General features: G+C 39.8%; 1 long non-coding RNA gene across 1 annotated transcript in view; it reads left to right on the top strand.

Annotated features, from left to right (window-relative positions):
• The window catches only part of LOC131135366 (uncharacterized), a 183,423-nt gene that overhangs the window by 135,984 nt on the left and 35,300 nt on the right, over positions 1-12,139 (top strand). The gene's annotated exons all lie outside the window — the stretch shown is intronic.

The raw sequence follows: 12,139 nt of genomic DNA, 5'->3' as shown, positions 1-12,139 counted from the left end.
GTTACTATTGTCTAATAATTAGAAAGTCATGCTTTATTCTAAGCATAAAAGGGTTACAAATGCTCATTTTGTTATATTTGTTGTAGTTTTACCATTTTTCCAATGACACGGAATATATAGTGCGTTTTTTAAAATATCATAAAACAAATACAAATGTCACGTGTACTATAAAATATATGTAGTACATATTTCACATTATTAACATTATTACTATAAAATAGCAAACATTTTTTTAAATGTTACACGCAGTACTCACGCTTTCACGTATTCAATTAATTATTTTTTTAAATTATGGTATTTAAATGTATGCAATGTAAAAATAAACATCAGCTTGCATGTAATGAATAGTCTGCAAGTGTGGTACACAAATCAATAGATGTATCAGCTGTGTATTGTGTGTAAGGGGTTGTTGGGGGAGGGGGTGTTAAACGTTCCTTCTATGTACAGTTGCAAAAAAAATGAGTCTATCAAACTAATGAAATCAGCACTTCCATGATCCGAGCTCCGACCGGCACACGAGCACAAAAAAAGGCCGGCAGAGGCGTTCGCTCCCCCGGGGTGTGTTGCTGCTGCCACCGCTCATGCATGCATGCATGCATGGAGGCTCCAGCATCCTCTAATGACGCACTTTAGATGTCTCTCCATTTATCAGAGAGAGTGCAAGACACACTGTCGAGACACACCCCACCCTCCCAACACCAACACTGCTGTTAATAGACGTAAATCCCCTTAAAGACGCGCAGCAGCTTTGTCGCCAAGACAACAAAAGGGATTTCCTGAAAATGCAAATAAAACGCGAGGAAACAACGTTGCACGCTTACCGATTGGCTTTTCGTAGTCTTAGACTGCAGACTGTAATTTTGCTATGAAAATAAAGCCATATTAACATTTTAAAATGAATATTTTCCCTTTAACATTTACACTCTTAAAGCATATATTATATTTTGGATGTATGCTGCCCCCACCCGACTGCAAGTTAAACAAATAAAACGAATTATTATAATATATTATTAAAATTATACATCATACAGCACCAAAGGTTTGTAGACACCTCTTCATTCAATAGCATGGGAAAGTGTGTTTAAACTTTAGACTGATGCTGTTGATTTTGTACTGACTACTGTATTAAAAATAATAGTGTCACATTAGTATTATACTACATATTTGCATATTGTTGCATATTGGGGAAAAATACACAGTGTTAATAATAAGATGGATTAATTTCATTTGATTATATTATAATATGATTTCATAAATATAAATACAATAAATAGTCATTCCAATAGACACACTGTATCTTGAGGTTCCCATTGTCTATTTAGTCCATAACTTGACCCGTTTTGTCCCACTGAGGAGGTGACAAGTGTTTGTCTTGTCGTGAAGCCACTCATCTCCTCATCTCCTCCATTTACTCCTCATTAGAGGAGCTGAGGAATCCCTCCTCTACCTGTTTGTGAAAGGCTAACGCAACGTTATCAAGACGTCAGCACTCTTAAATGAGTTTGCATGGAGGGGAGAAGGAGGAAAGGGAGGAGGGAGGTAGTAGCTAGGAGTGGAGATACTGTAAACAAAGCCTGCAGCGTGTGCACTGGATTAGCATTGTGTTGCCATCACTCATTCATGCAGCACAAGCTCCGTTTTAAGACTTTAAATGAGCATTGAAGCCTTACATCATTTTATATTTGTAAAATATCCCACCCAGTATGAAGTGGTGCACTCCTCCAAGTTCACTTAGGAACATATTGTTAAACAAATAGCCCTATGATAATTTAAATCAGAAGGTTCTTTCTAAAAAGGCCTAATTTATGATGTAGTTTTGTATTGGATCTCATTAAAAGTGGTGTTTGTAATGTTTTGGTTGCATTGTTGAGCCACAAACACACACAAGCATCAAAATAATGGAAACATCCCCGCAGTATGAAACGGTGCACTACTACAATCGCAATAATTAATATATTGGTAAATGCACACCTCTCAAACATCGTGAGTCAGAATGATTTTTCTAAAAAGGCTTGATTTTTTAATGCAGATCTTGAATGGGATCACATTAGATTGCACCTTTGCAAATCAAAGGTGTGTCTAACGTTTTAGTAGCCTTATTTAGCTACAGGGAGGGGGTCAAGACAATCACAGTACTAAACATATTGTAAAATGAATACCTTTCTTACACTGTCAAGCTGAAGGATCTTTCTAAAAAGGGACGTTGTTCAATGCCGTTTTGTGTTACATCAAATATGGGCGACTTCTAATATTTTGGTTACTTTTTTTTTGCCTTTGCACAAGACATACCTGTAAACATATGTACGTATTTATAAATGCTATATTTGTAAAGGATGTTTTCTAGAAAATGGGGTGAAATTCTGATATTTCCACCAGAAAATGTTCAAGGATTTATATTTTTAAAAAAGACCTGTTTTTTAATGCAGCCTTTGTATTGGATTTTAACTGTCCTGGCAATATATTAGGTACTTTATTTATCTATCTAAGGTGGTCAAATATTGCAAATGCCTGCAAGAACGTTATATATATACACACACACAAGTATGTTAAATGCATATTTGTAAAAATCTGTAAAAATCCTTCATTCCCGAGCTTGTGTGTTAATGCAATGTGCAGTTAACAGTATGTTGCTGTAGTTGACAGATTTCATAACTGAGGAGCTTTAATGTTATTTGGGAGTCCTCAGCCTTGTGTTGTAGTTGGACCACCTGTCCCCCCCCACACACACACCTCCATTGAGACTAAAGCCAGATGTTGAAACAAAGCTTAGAGAGCAAAAAGGATTTAAAAAAATCATGTAAGCAACTCAGATGTTTTGTTGTTACTCTGCGTCCGATCACTGTGCATTGTCTGTAGCGTTTACATTTGGGTCAGGTAAAGTTGCTCTTCAGGTGACGTTGCCTCGTTAATTAGGTATGGGAATCACTTCCTCTCATGTATTTTCTTACCATGTAGTTATGGTCAAATACTCCACGGGGGGGAAAGCAACAATTTATACAAATCAATAGTGTGGAAATAATTCATGGCTGATCACATGGTGCTTTAGCTCCTTATTTGCAGTAGAAATCCCTGTTTTGTTTGGCTCCCAGAGGGCAACATGAAAGACTCTCAGAGTCGGGGGGGGTGCACAGGGGGCCTTGGGAGTGTGCTAAATAATAATAGACGGACATTGATCATTTTTTCTTTGAGAGAGGGGGGGTCGCGCCCAGACAGCTGAACCACATGTATACATTATTTAGACACGCTTGAGTGCATTTTGTTGCATCAGGTTTGCATGAGCACCCCTTTACCCCCCACACCCCCCTTGGGAGACACGGCCATGACGGTCACTGCGCAAAGAAAGCCCAATTTGGACAGTGAGTAGCAGCTTGTAATAGAAATTAATTTAGCAGTGGGGTCTCCTCTTGGCAGGGGGAGCCATCTTTACAGACGTGTTAACGTCTTCAGAGAGCTATGAGACTCGTTTACAATAAAGGTCTCGATTTCTGTGTGTGTGCGGGTGCGTGTGTTGGCAATAAGGGGGAGGGTGGATGTCCCTCTGGTGTTGGCCAATGGAGGCTGTTTAATGGAGTGATGCTACACTGTCTCAATCACACCATTTAATGGCTGTTCCACTGAGAATGGTAAGAACAGAGGCTCCTCCATGTTGTGTTCTTGACACAACGTCATTAGGATGAATTAGGAAAAAAGGAGTGAGTGGTGCGACCGTGGAATGATTCCCAGACATTCCAAGATGGCTCATTTGTTTCTCATTTTGGGCTGTCTAATCAGAGTTTGCGTTGTTTGTCCTTTGGATTTATTTCTATTGTTAAATTTGTAGGTGATCAATAAGAACTGGAGAGGAGTGATAGCATTAATAAAATAGTACACACAAAAATTTAGTTATGGGTCAGTGAGTATGACTTTTGCATTATTGTGAGTTGTATTTATTTCTATTATTTTAGACAATTTTGACTGATTTTTCAAGGCACACAGAATATTGTGTTCTACGACTATATAAACATGGAACCTACCAAAAGAAAGATTAGACTCTAGTCTTTCATTATCAAAAAAGCGTGTTCCTACCTTTTTCTGTTCTTTAGTAATCAGTTGTAGGACATAGGTAAGTTTCAGGAAAATATCAGCTCCCAACAAAAAAATTGAGGAAAACTGTTTTTTGTAAAAAGATACATTTCAAGCATAAATATTCACACAAATGTCACAAATGGTTTGCATTTGTGACAGCAATACCTAAACAACTGTATCACAACATAAATAATACAGAAACTGATTGTTTGATTTATATGCAAATATAACACCGTGAACTATTTAAAATTCTTTCATTTGGAACTAAACTGTTTGTGCGCGCGTGTGCATGTGTTAAAATGTCCCTACAATCTGTAACCTTTTGCACGCTACACTCCTCCATGCTATTGTAGACTGATTTTCTTTGATCTTTGCAATAGTCTTCAGTATTTAGTAAAATGCTTATCTTGGTGCCATCTCTAATACTGGTTTGAAACGTATTTTAAAAGGTCATAGAGAGGTTTTCTATGCTATAGCTCAAACATATTAAATTTATTCATATTTATCCCTACTGAGCACAAATTCACTCATCGCAATTAACCACAATAAACGAGGGATGACTATAATACATATAAATGAATGAAAGGGATAAATGAACATTTAACATCACTTTTACCTTCATTGAAGACGTGATTCTTGACGTGTTCCCAAAGATATAATGTAGCAGCAAGATCAACACAGACACCACCTTCCTGTTTTGCCATGAGTTATTTCTTAAATTCAATAGTGTCTCACCTCAATAATCCAAAATGCAGCCAAAGACAGTAGTATTTGTAGTTCAAACATAGAAAACTTGTTTACGACCATATAAATATTTTTTTACATGTTTTTAATCAGGGATTATTGTGCCTTTTGTGAGATACTGTAATTCAAACCTGTAAGAAAAGCCTTTTGTTTCAGTGACCAAGTCTGGTGCTTCTGTGTCGCATCGAACATTACAGTAACATTACTGACACCAAGTGACCAGTGTTGAATACTACATATCATCACGTCTTTGAACACATGTTCTGAATCCATATATTTGTATTTCACTTCATTTAGCCATTTTTTATGCTTGACAATGCTTTAATTTAATTTAGTAAATGCATTTACTTCCCTGTGATTGGCTGGCGACCAGTCCAGGGTGTGCCCTGCCTCTCGCCCGAGGACAGCTGGGATAGGCTCCAGCACCCCCGCAACCCTCGTGAGGAAAAGTGGTAGAAAATGAATGAATGAATGAATGTATTCAAAACACGTACTTGACACAAACTCAGCTTCTGTGTTAAATTAGTGGCGGAGATCCAAACTTGTTTTTGCAAATAAAGTTTTTTTTTCATTACATCCAAAAATAGTAGTTGTCTGCTATTAATTGAGGTTTTATCGATATTAATTAGAAAGCATAAGCAGGTAAAGTTTAAGTTTGTCACTGACAGAGAAGTAAAAGATACAAATGTGTCTCAGGCAGAAGTGAGTCATGGACATAAAATGATAAATGTTTATTTCCTGTCTCATGTGATGCCTTCAAGCTGGCTGAGTAACTCATCTTACCCATGACTTCATGCATCAAGTCATTTTTTTTCAACCCTTTTTAAGGATTAAGACGTCTTCATAATTCCGAGAAATTGTCCTGGAATCTTTGAGGAAATTCGCTTTTGCTGACCTCAGAGAACATAGCAGTCTTCTATAAGGACCCTGTCGGCAGGACCACCAGGCCGTAGTTTTAGACCTGGTGGCCCATAAACAGCTTGTAATAGGCACTGATAATGAGCTGTGTACCAGCGCCACGTAAACAGACGCTCATTTGACCAACTGTGCTACTCGTATTACACATGCACTGTAAACAAACTGGGAGCTTTATGAGGCATCTACGGTAATTGACTGTGTTGTTACCTCTGTCAAAAAGGAAAGATATTTGTATTTGTTGGATTACGTTTAAACTACATTCATTAGGTTTTATTATAGTGTTTCAACAGTGAGATTAATCTATCAAAAGAAAAATGGTCTGCAGCCACAAAACATCAGCTTAAAACATATTGTGAAAAAGTGTGTATCTTTCTTCATTGTAATCAGTTATAACCAGAGTACAATTTAATTTAAAGAAGTACAATATATATAACCGACACCTCTAGAAATGTTTCTTTTGACGCGTTGCCCAACGTTGCACAAGTTAGTGCTGATTCAAACTATTAATAAAAACAACGCCGTTATATCACGTACTGCCTGTCCCTGATGTTTATAAAAACATTTACATTAGTCATTAAATACCAAGCAGAAGTGTGTCTCAAAAAACACTAAATCAAATTTTTACCACATACTTTATGGCCATAAAAACTCAATTGTCATTGTTTTACTTAAAAAAACAGTACATTAGAGTAATCGAAGAGATGTAATTGTCTTGAATGTTTACAATAACACAAGTTGATGTTACCATACTTGGAATTCGGCAATTTTAGTTCCAATTTAAGGATATTTCTGTAATATCTGTTACACATGTTGGGTATTCGGTGCAGCGAGTTTAGTGGGTTAGCGAGCAATGTTGAGTGGAAAGTAGTGGACTTGCGTGTTCAGCAAAGCTAGCTCTCTGTTAAAGCAGCCATGGTAACTTAAGTTATTAAGTTATTTTTATATGATTTTATATGATCAGCACAAGATATCTGGTACTAAAAATGAAGTATTCAAAACCTACGGCCATATTTGGAAAAAAATATGATTATGTGTTTGGTTATTGGCGTCCATACCCAGAGTTTACGTTTCCAAGTAATATATATTACGTATATATATATATTTTGTATATATTCTTTTCATCGTCGTACATTTTGATGATTTTGGGCCTCACTGTATAGTCCTGCACGGTGGCTTGAATGACAGGTCATTGGATGCATAAGCATGGTTTTCCACCATGTTTATCAAGCACACACATACAATTTGAGAAGAACTGAATTAATGCAATTTTAAAAATAACTCACTAAATATTATTCATTCATTCATTCATATTCTACCGCTTATCCTTACGAGAGTCGCGGGGGTGCTGTAGCCTATCCCAGCTGTCTTCGGCCGAGAAGCGGGGTACACCCTGGACTGGTCGCCAGCCAATCACAGGGCACATATAGACAAACAACCATTCACACTCACTAAATATTAATTACTTTCAATTAATATTTTAATTTGACACCCCTAATATAAAATATGTATGTAACACACTGTTATGACTATTTCATGGGTTGAATTTCTGGTTTCTTTTTTTTTTGGTGAAAGCAGGAACGTTAATTGGACATACTAGAGTGTTGTGTTCAAGGTATGCATACAATGGCTTTGCACCTGCACACAACTCAAGAACAAAACACGTACACGTGGGCAGTAGCAAGACATGTCAGCCATGTTGTCTTTACATCAAAGCAAAGCAGGAAGCTGATGGGGTCCTTAAAAAAAAAAAAAAAGGCCCCGGCGTTCGCTCTAATCGTTCTCAAAACGAAAACGGAGAACAGCAGCCATGTTCGTCAAGGTGCGGCGGGCACTTGTTTGTGCGCTGTCTGGCAATTAAAAATAATTGGCAGGCAGGTTTTTGCCTGCGAATCTTCCAAGAGTGCCAGTGATGATCTAATGAAGCTTCATTAGGCATGCTGAAAGCTTCGAGCGCCATATGACAGACGCAATTAGTCGGGATCACACGCATTAAAAAAAAAAAAAAGAGTAATCATTAAAAAATACCCCGGCCAAGATGAGCTCTTCACTTAATGACCGATTCATTTGCTAATTGATTTCTTATTAGTCACAGGCAGAGACGACTGTTTGGCCAACTGCTGCCGCTAATTAACAGCGTTTACGCCATTAGTCCATCGCTTAATTTCGCCGGGAAAACAACTTTGGAGAGGAGCTTGGCTGCAGGCTCTTTCATTTCAAGAAGGGACGCATCCAAGGACTCATACCTGCTGATTACACATGCAAGTCACGTGACCACGCCTTCACCGCCTCAATCCACGCGAGTGTGGAGGGGTGGACAGGAATGAGAGGGCAGATGTAATTAAAAGATGAGATATTTTACTGCAAATGTGTTAGATTTAATATGGCATGTGTCAGCGTGCTGCACTTTAGAACAGTGTGACGGCTCTGCTGAGGTTCCTGCGGTTCTCAGGTGCGTCACATTCCTAAAGCTGTGGTCGCTCTCTATTTCCATTGAGCTCACCCATTGGCTAATTTGTCTGATCTGTCGCACCTGGGGGGACGCTCCCAGGATATAAAAGGCATGGCTGCAGCCTGCTGGCGTTGGTTATTCGGTTATTATTTACCATCTCTGTGTGGAGTTTGCATGTTCTCCCCGTGCATGCGGGTACTCCGGTTTCCTCCCACATTCCAAAAACATGCTAGGTTAATTAGCGACTACAAATTATCCATAGGTATGAATGTGAGTGTGAATGGTTGTTTGTCTATATGTGCCCTGTGATTGGCTGGCGACCAGTCTAGGTGTACCTGCTTATAGATGGATATCATCTACATCATCTACATATCACCTACGAGGTTCTCAATAAATGGTGACACCATCCCTGAATTAGTTACACAAGGAAACAGTAGCCCATTTTAAGCTGAAAGCCTGGATATAACTTAGTCCCAACCAGGCTATGAGCTTAGCCTAAGGCCTTGTCCACATGAGTATTTTTAAAACCGCATATTTGTGTCCGTTTAAAAAATGGTGTCCACATAACCTTTTCTTTTTAAAGTGAAGCAATATTTGGCCGTGCAAATACATTCATTCATTCATTCATTCATTTTCTACCGCTTTTTCCTCACAAGGGTCGCGGGGGGTGCTGGAGCCTATCCCAGCTGTCTTCGGGCGAGAGGCGGGGTACACCCTGGACCAGTCGCCAGCCAATCACAGGGCACATATAGACAAACAACCATTCACACTCACATTCATACCTATGGACAATTTGGAGTCGAGAGAACATGCAAACTCCACACAGAGATGGCCGAGGGTGGAATTGAACCCTGGTCTCCTAGCTGTGAGATACGCGTGCTAACCACTCGACCGCCGTGCCACCGGCGTGCAAATACAAGCAAGCAAAAAGTGCTTGAAAAGTAGCTACAACCAACACAGTTCTGAGGGCATCCATGTTGTTTCTGATGTAAACAAAGCTTGCGTGTGTGAAGTCACAGTATATGTTGTCGCAGGTAGTGATATATATTTTTTAACTTTTTTTAAATTTGTATCCTTGATTACTTAGAATTTCTTACTTCACAATATTCGTGAATTAGGGGTTTATTCATGAATAAAAAAAATGCATGAATCTGTTTGTGCATAAAAATTGGATATGGATCAGCTATTTTCTAATGTAAACAGAGGGATGCATGCAATGACATATGCATCCATTGGATATACTATTTTTTCACAGTAATTTCCGTTCTGTTTTGTTCTGTACAATATCGGACTAAAATCATGAATTGCACAAAAAAACGTGAGTGATCACAATTGTATGGTTGTTAGCCTACGTGGCAAAATGCTAACTCCAGTTTCCAATCTTTGTGAGTCCCATGACATAATGAAATCGTCTGCTTGTTCAGTGTCTTCATGGCCTACTTTACTGCTGCAGCTAAACTGCGAGTCAACAGTTCAGATGAGCACCACCTCGCGTTGTCAGCTGTCTCATTGCCGCCCCTCCCTGGTGGCGCTGTTGACTGCTAAATATTGATGGACATCTGGAGCGCCGTTCATCAAACTACGACACCCAGCCCTCTTTTTTTTTTTTTTTTGCACACCTGGGAATAAATGTTTGGCATGGTTGCAGATCAGAAGCCTTGGCCGCAGAATCTCGAGAACTTAGCGAGTTAGCTTGGCTGCAGTCTCAGAGGGAGCATCTTTTGGCAAAAATTGCATTTGGAGGCGGCGTTTGCTTGCTTGACAGCTGTATTAACTCTGATTACAAACACACACGCACTTTGCAAAGATCCAAGTCTTCCCCTCGCGATTGTTCTGACAACAAGGAATTAAAATTTGGATCCATTTCTCTTTGGTATTTGCAACAAGACGCTCACACAGTCCTTGGCTGCAGCCAACATATTGTTTGTGTTTGTCAGGCCGACGCCACCATCAGGAGAAGACTCATTTGGAAGAGAGTAGAAGGCAGAAAGCGTCAAAATACATCAGGGGTGCGGCCAGGAATTTTGGGCACCATGAAAAAAAGATCACCTTGGGCCACCCCCCGCCCCCCCCCCCCCCCCCCCCCCCGGGCAGCTGTTGTCTCTACATCTCCAGAACATTAACTGACCCAACAAGAGCTTTACATAAGTCCAAATCTGAAGGTTTGCAAATGTATGCAATTCACTATTTGAGGCAAGACAACATAACAAATGTGTTGAAGGCCATCTTTTATAGTCTCAATGTCGTTTTTTGTAAAATTCCAAAACGCTTTTATTAAATATTTCTTTAAAAAAAAACACGTACTTTAACTTTAAATCTACCAATAATAAAATAAAGTTAAAACAGAATCATTATGTGGAATATGTGAGATGAAGGCTAACACATGATGCTAACACTGCAACAGCTACAGCTAGCTACAAAACACAGTGAAAACTGTAGTGGGCCAAACCATTTCATGTGGCTATGGAGGGGTGCTCATTCAATATGGAAGTTTACTTTGGGTCAATGTGGACATTTACCTCTTAACAACCAAAAAAACAGATTGGGAACACATGTCGAAGATTACTAAAATACCTATCTGTCTGTCTATAAGTAGTCATGTGCTCTATACTGTGTACTGTACATATTGACACTTAGTGTAAACAACATGCACTTCATGCCTTGTTAAATATCATATTGGTGTACAAGTGTCAACACTTTGCTAAAAGACCTATGAAAACTAGCGGTGTTCCGATCAATCAGCCACCCATCGGGATTGTCCGATATCAGTGAAAAAGCACGGTATCAATATCGTCCGAGTTCGATTCCACCCTGGGCCATCTCTGTGTGAAGTTTGCGCGTTCTCCACGTGCATGTTTGGGTTTTCTCTGGGTACTGTCCATAGGTATGAATGTGAGTGTGAATGGTTGTTTGTCTATATGTGCCCTGTGATTGGCTGGCGACCAGTCCAGGGTGTACCCCGCCTCTCGCCCGAAGACAGCTGGGATAGGCTCCAGCGCCCCCGCGACCCTCGTAAGGATAAGCAATAGAAAATGAATGAATGAATGTTGTTAATGTACTTGTTTGCATAAACATCAGAGAATTATCCGAATTAATGCTAACGCACGTGACTTTGAAAGCATTGAAGATTTGAATGAAGGTTACGTAATTGCAAGTAATTGTAAATCAGGCTCCAAATTGCCATGATTATCACACAGTTTGGTGTTTGAACCTCTCGGAAAAAAAAGGACCAATTTGAAGACACTGAAGGATTTAACTCCAAAGCGCACTCTATGTGTTGAACGTGCACACATGTGCTTGCAGCGCTATCAAATTGCATTACAAGACATCTAATTGAAGTTTATGATGCGGAGGAGAGCATATGCTCACTGGGCCAATTCAATCACCAGGACAGCACACGGTTGGTTGACCACCAGGAGCTGCCAGAACTGCAGCTGAGGAGAAGATGCTGATTCTTACAGGGGCACATACTTCCATTTTTGACATTGTAGGTTTCCACTACCCTTATGCTGGCATCCCATGCCTTCCGGCCCCGCGGTGCCACGCTCTCCCTGACCGGCCTTGATCCACAGAGACGAGGCTAAGTGCAGAGGAAGTGAGACAGACAAGCGCAACGACAGCCCATCACACCAAAAGGCAAACAGACATTTTATGAAGCTTTTTTTTTTCTCCCACCGCTCTCATGAAAATTACATGATGCATCAGAAAGGCCACGAGAGCCTCTTTTGTCCTGAAAAATACATCAAGTTGCTGTATTTTTCCAGGCGGAGAAACTGTGAGATGGAATAAAAACACACAAAAAGGCCGCAGTCGACAGCGGGGGGAAACAGCAGGTCGCGCGGCCCTCGCCGTCGCCTCCAATAGACATGATCTAAATGAATCAGAATGGATGGCGCCTTCCACCAAATGCTGTTAGGGGCTCGCTCTGCTTTATTTAATGAAGGCAGTGTCACGGCGGATCTG

The sequence above is a fragment of the Doryrhamphus excisus genome, chromosome 9, assembly GCF_030265055.1.
Source record: "Doryrhamphus excisus isolate RoL2022-K1 chromosome 9, RoL_Dexc_1.0, whole genome shotgun sequence".
NCBI lineage: Eukaryota > Metazoa > Chordata > Actinopteri > Syngnathiformes > Syngnathidae > Doryrhamphus > Doryrhamphus excisus.
Note: the sequence above shows the minus strand (reverse complement) of the source record. Positions and strands in the feature narration are given on the sequence as shown.